A 13,368-nucleotide genomic window follows, 5' to 3' on the forward strand; every position below is an offset into this window, starting at 1 on the left:
GATAGACGGGCATTCAATGATCTCAAGGCTGTCATGGATTTTCTGCTCAAAGCATCAGCAACAACATTTGCGTTCCCAGGATGATAGTCAATCACACAATCATAGTCCTTCAGGAACTCAATCCATCGCCTCTGTCTAAGGTTGAGCTCCTTCTGAGTTGGCAAATATTTCAGACTTTTGTGGTCTGTGTAAATGTAGCACTTTTCACCATACAAGTAATGCCTCCATATCTTCAGTGCAAAGATAATTGCTGCAAGCTCTAGATCATAGGTAGGGTAATTCTGTTCATGTGGCCTTAGCTGTCTGGAAGCATAAGCGACCACCTTTCCCTCTTGCATCAATACACACCCTAACCCATTATGAGAGGCATCACTGTAGACCACAAAGTCCTTTCACGACCTTGGTGTGTTAACATGGTGCCTCTGTCAACATAGCCTTCAACTTCTCAAAGCGGTCTAACACTTTTCATTCCAGTCCGTCGACATTCTTGTGTAATAACTTGGTCATTGGAGCAGCTATTAAGGAAAAGCCCTTGACAAATCTCCTGGAATACCCAGCTAGCCCGAAGTTACTTCTGACCTACGTTGTATTCCTGGGAGGATTCCATTCCATTACTGCTTCTATTTTCTTGGGATCCACTCTAATCCCATCAGCTGACACTATGTGTCCAAGGAATGCAATCTCATTTAACCAGAAGTCACACTTGGACAACTCAGCATACAACTTCTTTTCTCTCAGGGTTTGCAGAACAATCCTCAAATGCTCATCATGTTCTTCCCTGGTCTTGGAATACACCAAAATATCATCAATAAAGACCACTACGAACCGATCTAAGTGTGGATGGAAGATACGGTTCATAAGGTGCATGAATCTTCTTTGGTGCATTTGTTAGGCCAAAGGGCATCACGAAACTCATAATGCCCATATCGGGTCTGAATGCGATCTTTGGCACATCTACATCCTTCACCCTCAATCGATGATACCACGATGCGAGATCAATCTAGAAAATACTCCTGCTCCCTTCAACTGATCAAACAGATCATCAATTCTAGGCAACGGATATTTGTTCTTCACAGTCACTTTATTCAACTGCCGGTAATCGATGCATAGCCTCAAAGTCCCATCCTTTTTCTTCACAAACAGCACTGGAGCTCCCCACGGTGACACACTGGGGCGTATGAACCCCTTATCAAGCAACTCTTGTAACTAAGTTTTAAACTCCCTCAATTCAGTGGGTGCCATCCTATAAGGAGCAATAGAAATGGGTGCTGTACCCGGCAGTGTCTCAATAGCAAATTCGACTTCTCTTTCTGGTAGCAAACCAAGCAATTCTTCTGGAAATACATCTGGGAAGTCTCTTACTGTGGGTATGTCACACAGATCTGGCTTAGCCTGCCTAGTATCCACCACATGTGCTAGGTAGGCTTCACAGCCTTTTCTCATCATTCTTCTTGCAACTGTGGCTGAGATGACATTGGACAAGAAATCTGTCCTTTCCCCCACAACTATGATCTCAATACCCTCAGAAGTTTTCAGAGAAATTCTCTTCAATTTGCAATCAACTATTGCCTGATGACGTGACAACCAGTCCATTCCCAAAATCACATCAAACTCATGGAAAGGCAACTCAATCAGGTCTGCCAAGAATTCATACCCCTGAATCCTTAACGGGCAACCCTTGTACACTTTGTTCACTACCACACTATGGCCCAATGGATTAGTGACCAGAATGTCTTGGTCACTCTCCCCTACTAGTATCCCCCTTTCTACGGGTAAGTTGATGCAGATGTATGAATGAGTGGATCCTGGATCCACTAATGCATGCACAGATGCATTGTAGAGGGAGAACGTACCCCTGATGACGTCCGGGGCATCTTGCTCCTCCTGAGCTCTAATGGCATAGGCTCTGGCAGGTGGTCTGTTATCTGGCCTCTCTACTGGCTCAGATGCAGGCCTCTGTGATGGTCCCACTGCGTCAGATTTGCCAGATTTCCTACCCCTTTGTGGTGCAGGAGCAGGTCTGTCTGCTTGTGTTGGAGCAGCTGTAGTAGTTCTGCATGGACAGTTCCTCAACTGATGCTCTGTTGACCCACACCTTAAGCAGGCACCAATCACTCTCCAACACTCCCCCTTATGCCATTTCAAACAATGTGGACATGCAGAAGATGCTGGGGCTGGTCCCCTGAACCCCATCCCTGGAGAGCTACCCACTGATGGTGTGGACTGACCTCTCCTAGGGGTAAACTGTGGCCTGGGCCCCTGAGACTGACCCTGACCTTGTGGCTGACCTGAACTCTGTGCAGGTGGACTCTTGAACTTTTTCCCAAATGTAGGGGATGAACTAGACTGACCTGGGCCCCTCTTCTGCTATCTTTCCCTTCTAGTCTGCTCACTGATTCTAACCTTTTCAACCTTTATTGCAGCTTCCACTAGCTTGGTAAAGTCTGTGATTCCCAAGGCAGTGATCATGATCTTTATGTTGTCATTTAGTCCCTCTTCAAATCTCTTGCACCTTTCAGCTTCATTAGAGACTATCTCCCTTCCATAGCGGCTCAATCTAACGAATTCCTTCTCATACTCGGCCACCGATACCGCCTCGCTGTGTTAATGAACTCTCTTCTTCTCTCTTCCAGGTATACACTACCCACATATTTCTTCTTAAATTCGGAGAGGAAGAAGTCCCAAGTTACTATTTCTGGCTGTACTTCACTGGACACAGTATCCCACCATTCATATGCGTCGTCTTGCAGCAGAGATACAGCAGCTTCTAGATTTTGCTCTGAAGTGCAGTGGAGTTGTTTTAGAACTCTGCCTGTTCTGTTCAACCAATTTTCGGCTCCAACAGAATCATCTTCTCTCTTGCCAAAGAATTGCACTGCTCCAAACTTTCTCAATCTTTCCAGGTGTGATTTCGGTTGTGGAGGTGGTGGTGGTGGTGGCATTACCCCAGCCATTTGTTTAAAGAATTCGGCCATTTGATGAAACATGGCCTGTGGAGGCTGAGCAGGCTCTGCTTGAGCTGGCGGAGCAGGTTCTCCCATACCCCCAGTCTCAGCTGCTGCAGGTGGAGCATGACTCTCCACTTCCTCCTCAACTGCTCTCTGTGATGTAGGGTCCATATCCTATTCAAAATAAGAAAGACAAACAGATCTGCATTAGTGTCACCTCGACTCTTACAAATGCAATGCATGGTATGGACTCAATCTAGGCCCAGAAACGCCTAAACCGTGCTCTGATACCACTAAATGTGACACTCCTTACCCGTGTACAGAATATCCGAGTAAGCAATGTCACACGGTGTATCGGCACACTCTATTTTACCTTAATCAATTTTTGTCATAGTTTTGAATATAGTTTATGAAATATAATTTATTTAAGCCATTTATCGAAATTATTATTTATTTGAGGTTCCGAAAATTTTAAAGAAAATCCAGTGATCTGGCTAAAAATAGAGAAAACAGTTCTTCGGAACCTGTGAAAAACACTTCCAATATTCGTATCTCATCACTCTCAAACTCCAATATCAAAATCTCAACATTTTCAATTTCATTTCTCAATCATTCATCTAATGTGATAATCAAGTACAATTCACAGATAGATATTCACATTTTCCATTCACCAACACAATTTTCATTATTTATATGAACATCAAAATACATTACATAAATCCAAATACATATAAGAAAATAAAAAAAAAAATAGTTACAAAATACCAAAATGAAACCTAGTGCCCTACCAATGCACTGTGGAGGGTAAGGTGACACGGACACTATGCAGAGCTGCAGGATGGACTCACCTAGTCTGCGGTCTACTGGGCTCACGATCAGTATTTCCAGAACCTACGCGTGGCAAAAGCAACGCGCTAAGCAATGATGCTTAGTGGTGCAATAATAAAATAAAAGAAAATAGCAGAAAATAAATATTTATTGAATGTGTATGTCTTATTTGTTTTGTATTTGTTATATTCATTTATTTCTTTAACTTTGTCCATTTTCATTCATTTGGTTGCCCAAGTAACCTATACTGGATGACTGGATCGATAAGCGGTAAACCGCACTGGGTATCAAGTACCTCGGCCGTCACACCATCGGTCACATATGTATCTCCGATTGTGCAGCATGTAACAAGTCAGAATAATATTAGGCACGAGGCCAAGTCTCAACACAATATCAAAATGGCTAAAAGCCATAAAATCACAGAATGGCATAATGCCATGTGCGATCGCTAATCGAACCTATTGGCATGCCAAACTATCCAAACCAATCTTGTTAGGTATACTAGGGCATTTGATACTTTAAAATTCTTCAATTTGTGAATTTCAAGTTTTGGTGTTACTATTCACTTTATTAGTCAACAAAAATGTTGACTTTTGGATAGAAAATATGTGTATTGGTTTTAACACTCCCAATGTACCACATTTTGCATTTAAAACTTATTGGAATTAATCACCAAATCCATTTCCAAACTTAGCACTAAGGGGCAGAATTTTCAGTTTTTGTACCATAAATTTACTGTTCCGTTAGGGACTGTTACAGTGGAAATTTGAGGAAATGGTAAACATGAAAGTTGTTCCTTATTTTGTCTAGTTTTTTGAATCACTCCATTTGGAGTTTTGTAGCTCCAGATATGGTCCAAAAACCACAGCTGGCCGGATTGGAAAACTGCAGAATTTACCAAATCTATAGTACAATGAACAGTGACTGTGAGTGCCTTGTTGGACAGGTTCTGGTCATAATTTGGGGTAGGTTTCTTCATGAAAGTTGTTTGTCTATATCTTATCTTGTTGCTGTAAAAATTTTAGGTCAAATGGACCATTTTACAGTGAGTTATGGCTTACTGTTCATTTGGTCATTCTACAGAATCTACTTGCAGGGTATCCGGATTGGGGACAACTTTTGGTCCACTTGCTTTGGTCTTTTGGGCATGGTTTCTTCAGAAACATTGTGCCATTATATGTCTAGTTTCATGTACAATTGGCCAAACACCAATTGAACCTACACAGCCAAAGATATGGTAGTCCAAACAGGCTGGACTCCCAGCCTCCCTACTGCACTCACTAGGCAGCCCACCAATTCAGTTTGTATTACTCTAAATCTCTTCAAATTATGGTCAACTTACCTCAAATGGTCACTAATTGGCCATTATAATGTTCACTTACCACTTCATAAGCCAAATCTAAATTTCACTCCCAAACCCTAGCTCAAATTCAAGGTTCACACCACACACCTTAGTTAACTCTTTCATTCCTTATATATATATATATATATATATATATATATATATATATATATATATATATATATACACTTTAAACATAATCTCTAATTCATCCTAAGTCCATTAAAACAATCAAATTCATTCCTTCCTTAGGGCTGCCGAAATTCATGGTATACATACACATGAGTTTTAGTCCATTTAATTTACAATTTCATACCAAATTCAAGTCCCTAACATGAAAATAAAGAAATATTTGCATAAGTAAGCACTAACCTCTTGTAGGGCAGAATTTTCCAAACTTAAACTTCACTTTCTTTCCTTTTCTAGGCTGCCAAACACTTTCCCAAGAGGTATGGACAAGCTTTAATGAAAGGTGTCTAGGGTTTAGTAGTGGAAATTCATGAGAAATGGAAGTAGTGAAAGAAAATTTTCATGGAGGGAGTGGAAGAGAGGGTCACGGCTTTGGAAGAAGAAGAAACCAGAAAATGGTTTCTTAATTTGTCATTTTTCCCTTTTTAAATAATTTTTGTTGTGTTGTTGAATGGTGATTAGTGGAGGTCATTTAAATGACATCATAGTGATGTCATAATTAAGGATTTAAGTCATTTTCTTTTTCTTTCTTTTCTATTCATTTTTAATTTAATTTTTAGCAATATTTATTCATATTTTAGATCATAATAATTATTTACTTAACTGGACAAGTCGGCCAAAAATCGCCTCTGAAGGCGAAATGACCAAAATGCCCTCCGTTTGGCTTAACGGGTCAAAATTGTCTGTATTGATTGAAAAATTTTTCTAAATATTTTCTTGGCATTCTAATTCCATAGGGACCTCAATGACCCTTCTCTGGAGTCCCAAAAATTATTTTATGAATTTTTCCCTGGGTCTAGGGCTCCTAGTTGCGAGAACCGCAACTTCCCTCTGGGTTACCCATCGCTTGGGCACCGGCTCGTTTAACTTGGTTGTATTTAATTTCTAAAATTTTTACTAAATTTTTATTATTAATATTTGAGTTAATTATGGTTCCTCACTTTAGTTTAAATATCTTTCCGAACGTTCTAGCTGTCCGGACTGACACCGGTCACCGGAACAGTAGAATGTACGGAGTTGCTACCGGGAGGGTGTTACAACTTAGGTGAGTCCAGTATATGTTGTCCCTAAAAAAGGTGAAATGACAGTGGTAAAAAATGAAAATAACAAATTAATTCCCACCAGAACAATGACTAGTTGGTGAATGTGCATAGATTATAGAAAATTAAATATTGCCACTAGAAAAGATCATTTTCCACTTCCCTTCATTAATCAAATGTTAGAAAGACTGGCTAGGCATTCTTATTTTTGCCATTTAGATGGGTATTCAAGATTTTTCCAAATCCCTATCCATCCAAATGATCAAGAGAAAACCACTTTTACTTGTCCATATGGAACCTTTACTTATAGGAGGATGCCATTTGGGTTGTGTAATGCACCAGCCACTTTTCAAAGGTGCATGATGGCAATCTTCTCAGATTTCATTGAAGATATAATGGAGGTTTTTATGGATGACTTTTTTATTTATGGATCTTCTTTTGACATATGCTTGGCTAACCTTTCTAAAGTTTTATAGCGATGTGCAGATACTGACCTTGTATTAAACTGGGAAAAGTGTCATTTCATAGTTCAGGAAGGGATAGTGCTTGGACATTTGATGTCTAACAGAGGAATAGAGGTATCCAAATACCAGGCGACCGAAATTTGGCTGATCTGTCCATCGATTGGGCCGGGTCTTGTGTCAAACATCATCTATACCTCGAGAGCTTTCCATAGACACCAAGAACACCAAAATCCATCAAGCGGTTTGTCCAATTTTTGTCCGAGAAGTTTAGCCCATTTCGACTTTTGGGCTAGATTTATCGCAAACCGTGAACCCCACGAGAAAACTGAGAGTACCAGAGCGCTCCACTCGTCAAGAGCTTCGAGGCAATAAAAATTTCCAAATTTTTCAACACCGTTTTTCGGTGGGTCCCACCAAACTTCGTATTATTTTTCCGAGCATTAAATGAGCTTAGAAAATTCCGTAAAAATTTTATACTAACCCCCTTGTTATGGGCTTCGTGTAGGTACCTTCAATTCGTAGAAATTCGACAGCTGCCCCCTGTTTGTGAATTTCCGGGCAGACAGACTGGCTACTAAAAAAGTCTTGGAATTGGATCGAGATTTTGGCTACCCCACCATTGTCAAATGTCTCGAGCGCATTTTTGAGATCGGAATCGGCATAAGTAAACCCGAACCTCACTTTTTCTTAATTTTCTAGTGCTTGAATGGGATTAAAAATCCATAAAATATTTGTGGTAGCTCAAAAAATTATGATTCTTTTTGCATTAGCTTAGTAATATTGCTAAGGACTGCAAGGCAAAGTTTTAGAATTTTTAGAGCTTATTTGGGTAGTTTTTGCAAAAAGGATCAATTATAAGGACTAAACTATAATTTTACATATTGTGATTGATGATTGTTTGGATGGGCCCAGGAGGGGCTGTGTGATGTGATTGAGATGTGGATATATGATTTGTGAATATAGAAGTGTGTTTTAAGCCTTTTTGCAAGTTGGGTAGGTCCTAGGTATAGGAGAGACTCTACCGGATTTTCGGCACAACTTAGGACATTTTTAGTCTTTTTCTTAGTTTGTGTTGAGTCAAATTTATTAAATTATTGTAATAAAATTGTCAGGTGAGTCGGGACAGTCTTCTTCCTCCGCCCAACCATCACAATGACTGCTGTTAAGTCTATGAGTAAAATATTAATTTTAATTGTAATTTCGATATTATTATATGTTCAAACATGCCCATGCATCACTTATATGTAAATATCTATGTAGTTAAACTCTAGGCACGTTTTATATTGCATTCATAACTGTTAAAGTGCCATGGATGTTGTTGTGGTAATTTGGAGCAATGTGCGTGAGTTGGCGTGCGTGTGGTGTGGTGTTGGCTATGGACAGGACGGATAGACACGGCTTGAGATCTTTGCTAGGACCCGGTCCTTCGGGGTAGATATGGCTTGAGTTCTTCGCTGGGACCCCGATTTGGTTTATTCAGTGGAAGTCCGAGCTTAAGTTCTTCGCTGGCAAAGTTTGGATTAAGAGAGCTGTATAGGGTATCAGCTCCCATATATGTATTGTTTGACATTATCGGGTGTGTGAGTGCTCCAAATTACCTCTTTGCTGTTATGATGTGAAAATATTATCGATGTTGCATTTCACTCTACAGAGTGCATTAGTTTTAGATAGTTATAGATATTATGGTTAAAATTGATATTTTACTCTCTGAGTTGAACGCTCACTCCTGTTCAATATTTTTCCAGGCTACAGGAGGATTATTGTTGTGGTTAACCTGCTTTTTTCTCTCGCAGGTCGTCTATTCATGTTTGTGTAATTCTGTTAACTTCTAGAATTTTCGCATGTGTTAAAAATATTTATTTGATTTGGGTCTATAATATAAATTGTCATGTTGGACCTGTAATCTTATTATATGCATGTATGTTGGACTGGATGAGGGAGCTGAGCTCCCATTTATTTTTATGTTGTTATGAGTATGTGGAGGGTGAGCTGAGATCCCCAATTGATTATATATTGTGTTTACAGTCGGGTGAGTCAAAAACTCCTCGTTGAAAGGTCCATTTTATGGCTGGACTCTGTCCGATTGAATTCTTGAAATTGGGCCCAAATGGGCCTTAGAGTTGGATTGAGGAATAGTTAGGCTTACTACGGGCCTCGAGGGCTTTAGGCTGGCCCAGGTCCTAGTGCTGGTCCGGCCCATAAGTTGGGTCGTGACAGTAGGACCCTTTCTTGGCTTATTCAGAAAAATTTTCAGCAAAAAGGGTCTGCAATATATACTATTTGCTTCTTTGTTGAGGTTGGGTGTGTATCTTTTTATGTATTTGTGCTTATCATGTTAATATGATGGTAAGTGGGTCATTTTAGTGGTTTTGAACTTAATTGGGTTGTGTGATTCAATGTGTACATGCTGCATTATCTTGGCATAACTTGGAGAGTCTATTTTCTTTTGTGGATAAGTGCAACTTTGTGCAGATTTTTATTGAGCTTTAATGTGCTAAAATATTAATTTGCAGGGTTTGAGTTGAAATGGCATAATTTACATATGTCCCTTATGCAGAACTTACTTCTACTAGCTTGTATGGTGCAATTGTGATGGATTTTGCATATATTGATGTATTTTTTATGATAATTTCTCATGATTTATGCATTATAGGGTTACATTTCTTCATTCTAGTGTATTTTTTCAAACTTACAAAACATTTTTTATTGTAATATGAATCTTGTTGAAATGTGCATAAGTAACTGCATAACTTATGCAGCTTTCAAGTCTCATTTTTTGCCATTTTTCTTCTCTGCCGAAACCTGCATAAGCTCTTGCATAAATTATACAATTCTGCATAACCAAATTTTTTCCATTTCATTTCTTGCCGAAATCTGCATAAGGGTATGCATAACTTATGTAATTCAGCACCGCCATAATTTTTGCCATTTTCTTTTTTGTCGAAATCTACAAAAGAGCGTGCATAACTTACGCAATCCTGCATAACCAAAATTTTGCCAATTTTTATTTCTGCCGAAACTTGCATAAGTGTGTGCATAACTTATGCACTCTTGCATAACTTCAAATCCTATATTTTCATTTCTACCAAATTCCGCATAACCAAGTGCACAGCTTATGCACTATTGCATAACCAAATTTTCTGGGATTTCCATTTTTGCCGAAACTTGCATAAGAGAGTGCATAAGTTATGCACTTTTGCACGACCAACTTTTCAGACTCTCCATTCTTGCCAAAACTTACATAAGAACCTGCATAACTTATGCACACCCATTCTCCCCTTATGCAGAAAATCGCAAGTCCTGTGCAAATCAAAATTTTCAACACACCCTACTTTCCCACCTCCCACTTCCCATCGTTTCTGTTCACAACCTCCCTTCTATTCATTTCTTTTAGCATCAAACCTCTCCCCACACCCTTTTCGCTGACCGATACCTAACTTTCCCTCTATCTCCTTTATTTTCTTCTTCCCTCCTCCACCATCGTTGACCACCACCATGGAAATCCCTTCCCAAGTCACGCCCCTAGCAATGCAAGCCCCCAATCCCGATTCTCCTCCATAACAAACCCCTCCACCTCCTCCTACATCCACCTATAAGAGGAGAATCTACTCTAAATCAACCCAACCTATGGCCTCTGCACCACCTCCTGTAAAATGAAAAGACCCACCTGCTACTCCACTTTCAGAGCCTACACCCAAAAATTCCAGAACTTCTACTTCCACACGACAAGGGGTTGGTGTTTCTACCTCTACCCCACAAGCCAAAACTCCCTCCTCTAGCAAAAAGTAACCTTCAGCAGCGGTAACACAGGTATCCAAACTACCTTGGCTTCTTCCTGATGCAACCTATAAGGAAACTTTTAAGAGACTAAAGGACAGAAAAGTGTAACCCACTAGGTACATTTCTGCAGATGCTCTCTAATCTGTTGGTTTGTTTGATAATGTTGTTTCTTACCTTGATGGTCTAGATTGGATGGAATTTGTGTATAAACAAGAATTAGTTTATCTAGCCCTAGTTTTAGAATTTATTTCCTCATTCTCTACTACTCTGAAATTGCATGAGATAGATTACAAGCCAATTATGAAATTTAGGTGCTTGGGGCAAAATAGAGAGTTATCATTAGACCAATTTCACAGTATCTTTGGGTTTGCTATTAATGGATTGTTTAGGGTCCCATATACAGGTTTAGAAGTAGTAAATAAAGATGTTTGGAATGCTGTTCAATTTTGGAGAAGTATTACAAACCAATCTCAGAGTTTTTATGCTGGCAGATCCAAGACCTCCCAAATAATAGACCCAGCACTTAGATTTATCCATAGGCTTATTACTAGCACTATCTTGGGCCGAGGGACTAATTCTGGTGCTGTTGGAAAATCTGACTTGTTCATGCTATGGTGTGCTTTTCACAAAGTCAAAATATCTTCTGGTTACTTCTTCTATGAACATGTATTGCACATTGCTACCAAATCTGTAGGTGATATAGTCTTGGGTGGGCTCATAACTGTTACAGCTAAACATTTTGGTTTTGATCCAGAATAGCATCCTCTACCAGCACTATCAGAAACTCTATATTTTGATGCTACTCATTTATCCAAGACTGGATTCAGTTTGCCACTATCTGACACTACACAACCAGTAACAGATACAAGACCATCTGCACAACCAGAGGCACAACCTGCTCCAGCAGTCCAACAGCATTTTGCTGAACCTGCACCACCTACTCAATCTGCACAGGACACCCTAGTAGAATCTGCACAGCCAACACCATCTGCAGCTGGACCCTCTTCATCCACAGCACCTCCTCCCTTCAACACTAAAGCCTTATTCACTTATCTTGAGAGGCTTAATGATGATGTATATTTTGTGGATAGGAAGCTTGAGTCTGGTCTAGATATCCTTAAGGATCGTCATGATCAACTCTTTGATCTTATTATGGAAACCAGAGACAAGCAGAAAGAGTTAAAAGAGATGATAAAGCAGCTTATGGCTTTTCTGGGTAAGCCACCTCCACCTCCATCACCTCCTCCAGAACCACCCCTTCAGCAGCAGCCAACTCCATCCAGTCCTCTAGCAGCACCTTTGGAGAAGGGCAAGACCATAGAATTAGATTAATTTTTATCTTGCTCTTGTTCAACTTCTAGGAGCTTTTCTTTTTAGATGTGCTGGAACAATTTTAGTCTGTCTTGAATTCTATTTTCTTGAAGAACAATTGGATGGCTATTCCATTGGTTTTTCATTACTTTTCATTACCTTTGCTGCCCTTTTATGCATACTTGTCAATACACTATATATATTTACATACCTCTGCTGGTGTTTGCAAGTTTTTCCTTGATATATCATTATGCTGTAGCTTTTCAATATACTGCACAGGCTGTGAAACTCCTTATGCAAATGTTCTGCATAGCCTGTGCAGTCCCTTATGCAACTCATGCCATACTGCACAGCTTATGCACTCTCCTTATGCGCCTGTTCTGCAAAGTATTTATTCTGCATAACCTGTGCAACTTTCTTATGCATCACCATCATCTTTTAAATTCACATTGTAGATGATAAAACACTGCTCCATACTAGGTAACTCTTTCTTTTCACTTTTAAATTTAACTATTCCTGGTTATTCCTCTTTGCTTTGAGTTTTCATGCTACACTGCCTTAGACATTGAGGACAATGTCCAATTTTGAGTTTGGGGGTGTGCATTTTATTTTTGCTACATTTTTCACATTTTGAGTATAGGAACATCTCATTCCATTCCATTTATATATATATTGTAAATATTTTACATACACATCCATACATACATATACATAACACATTCACATACACATTATACATCACTTAGAAATTGTGCATATTGCATACAAATAGATTTCTTCCATTTAGTTAATGCATTGCTCATTTTTAGGAATCATGCATCATGAAATAAAATCTTTTGCCAAATCCCTTGAGTAATGAGAAGTTGCTTATGAGAGTGACTTGACTTACCTTAAGTTGGGTTTGTGGATTAAAAGTTTCCTAAGAGATGCAAAGTTTTGAAGTGTTTATCCCTTGCCTATATCTTCTTAGCCAAAAAGCCACCCAACTAGTCATTTAGAGATTGGAGTGTTTAGAGGGAGTTATTGGATATAAGGTAGTCAAATGATATCTGTCACGACCCAACCTATGGGCCGGACCGGCACTAGGACCTGGGCCAGCCTAAAGCCCTCGAGGCCCGTAGTAAGCCTAATTGTTCATTAAACCAACTCTAAGGCCCATTTGGGCCCAATATCAAGAAAACAAACGGACAGAGTCCGGTCATAAAATGGACTTTCCAACGGGGAGTTTTCGACTCACCCGACCTGTAAACATAATAAATACTCAATTGGGGAGCTCAGCTCACCCTCCACATATTCATATCCTCATAAAAATAAATGGGAGCTCAGCTCCCTCATCCAATCCATCAAACATGCATATCATTATACGTTTACAGGTCCAACATGATAATAATATTACAGACCATAATCAAATAAATACTTCTAATACATGCGGAAATTCTAGGAGTAAATAAAATTACACAAATATT

Source organism: Hevea brasiliensis, chromosome 3, assembly GCF_030052815.1.
Source record: "Hevea brasiliensis isolate MT/VB/25A 57/8 chromosome 3, ASM3005281v1, whole genome shotgun sequence".
Classification (NCBI taxonomy): Eukaryota; Viridiplantae; Streptophyta; class Magnoliopsida; order Malpighiales; family Euphorbiaceae; genus Hevea; species Hevea brasiliensis.